Source organism: Otolemur garnettii, unplaced genomic scaffold (assembly GCF_000181295.1).
Source record: "Otolemur garnettii isolate 467f Iridium unplaced genomic scaffold, OtoGar3 scaffold00023, whole genome shotgun sequence".
NCBI classification, from domain to species: domain Eukaryota; kingdom Metazoa; phylum Chordata; class Mammalia; order Primates; family Galagidae; genus Otolemur; species Otolemur garnettii.
The window spans coordinates 9,916,834-9,919,161 of NW_003852418.1; the positions used below are offsets into that span (position 1 = coordinate 9,916,834).

The 2,328-nt window shown below is 51.4% G+C and overlaps 1 non-coding gene across 1 annotated transcript; it reads left to right on the top strand.

The window, feature by feature from the left end:
* Window positions 1-629: 629 nt before the first annotated feature.
* LOC111724497 lies at window positions 630-733 on the top strand. Its single transcript, XR_002772793.1, has one exon. It is a non-coding gene; the product is annotated as a U6 spliceosomal RNA (small nuclear RNA).
* Window positions 734-2,328: the final 1,595 nt, after the last annotated feature.

Consider the following 2,328-nt stretch of genomic DNA (forward strand, 5'->3'; position numbering starts at 1 on the left):
GAATTCTGCAGGAATACTGTGACACCATCAGGCTAGGGAAGAAGTGGATTTGGGTCCTGCTAGCAAACAAGAATGAGTATTTAGCACTGAACTCTCAAGCTGTATCAGACACTATTCTAGGCTGTACCTGCAGCCTCTTGTGTAAACTTTCCAACAACTCTCTGAGGCATTATCCCCATTTCATTGGACAAGCAAACCCAGGTACAGTAACTTGGATTCCTGGGACCACATGCTGGCTAGGGCTTACGGGCAGCATGACAATCATCCCCACCTACAACCCTTCCTACTGGCTGACAACAGTTCTGTGTGGACAGTCCTGAGCCCAGCACAGGAGAATCACAGAGGGTCTAAGCTAATCATGGGATCCTGCCCTCTTCCTGTAATTGGTGAGTATTGTTCACTTCTGACCAATGAGATACAAGGGTTGTGTTTAGGGTATTTGGGGCAAATCTTTTCTCTCTGGAAAGGGAGGGCTCCTGAGAGCATATTTCTCCCTGGCCCCATTCCCACCTGCTCTGGACATGGTCCTCTGAAGACTACTCCCCACTTCTGCTGTGCTGCCCGCCCCCCCCCCACCCCAAAGCATAATCCAGGTTACTGTCATTGTTTGCTTAGAATATTCTGGTCTTGTGCTCACTTTGGCAGCATATATACGAAAATTGGAACGATACAGAGATTAGCATGGCCCCTGTGCAAGGATGACACGCAAATTCATGAAGCTTTCCCTATTTTTTCAACCCTACTGTGAAACTAATAGTTAGCTATCATAGGAAAGCTATAACCCAATTTTAGCCCAAGAATACGGGGAAAGGAGAGAAGGAGGGGAAGGAGGGGGAGAGGATGGGTGAAGGAAGGGAGATTGTTGGGATCACGCCTATGATCTATCTTATAAGGGTACATGTGAATCTTTCTAAATGTGGAATATAAATGTCTTAACACAACAACTATGAGAATGACATGAAGGCTATGTTAGCCAATTGGATGAGAATATTTCAAATTGTATATGGAAACAACACACTGTACCCCATGATAGCATTAATGTGCACAACTATGATTTAATAAAAAAAAAAAAAAAGGAATATTCTGGTCTTCTCACTGGTCTCCCTGCTCCTACCCTCACCTCTGTCATGCACCCAGAGGGATTCTAGTCAGACCACATTCCTCCTCTGCTTAGAACCCTCTCATCTCAGCTGAGTCAGAGCCCAACACCCCACCATCCCCCATAGGATCCTACATGACCCCGGCCCCTCCGTGCATCTCTCCTCTTCACTCACTGTCCCAGTCACTCTGGCCTCCTCGCTGGTCCTTGAATTCACCAGGAGTCTCTGTCTCAGGGCCTTTGCATGAGCTGCTCTCTGAGCTGGAAATATTCTTCCCCTGGAATCCCCATGGTTCTCCTTTCCTGTCTCTGTTCACATGTGGCCATCTGAGCGAGGGCTTCCCTGCCAGCCTCATCTGAGATGCAGCCTCACGTGCCCTGCACCCTACCTCTTCCCAGTTCAACTTCTGTAATACAATACATGACATACCCAGCTCTTCGCTTTACTGTTCTTCTTGCCCAACCAGAGTGACAGCTCCGCGAAGATTTCTCTCCCTCATGGCTCCCCCCAGGGCCTGGGGTGCTGTTGCACACATGGCGGTCCCAAAATAAATAGTGGCTGAATAAGGGAATGAATGGATGTGTGGGCTGTGACAATGTGTGACCATGAGGGAGGCCTTGGAGGCCACATGGGGCCAGCAGAGCCACAGCAGCTGGGAAAGTAGCCTTGATGAGTCTGCGCAGCCCCTGCCCACTCCTGGCCCTTCCATGTGCAGAACTCCCCTTCAGGTGGGAGGAAGACCCCCCAGTTGTCGGTGTCTTCATTGGCATCTCTCGTTGCAGCTGAAATCCTCTCATGGGGACAGCAGCTGGGATTTAGGCTGAGGACATCTGGCTCTGGACCCTGTGCCCAGGGGTCTGTCTGGGGTGTGATCCAGGGGCAGGTCCTTGGGTATATGGGGTGGGGTGGCTTGTCCCCTGGCTCCTCTTCCCAGGTCACCATGGCAGCACTGGGCCACTCTGCCTTCCCACCCAGCAGTCCAGACGGATCACAGTAGAAGGGCTCAGTCCCCAAGTCCATCCACTCCCTGGGCAGGTCCCCAGCCAGCCTCTGCCCAGGATGTGGAGAGGGTGTTGCCATGTCCTGCTTCCTGCCTTCCCTTCCAGCACTTTCCAGGCCTGGTTCCCAGTGCAGGGCCATGTGAGTGTCCCCAGTGTGTGGCCTGGCCCTGCTAACCTGGCTTTAGAGTCTAGATTCTGCCTTCTATGTTCCCTTTTCTCCAGTCAGA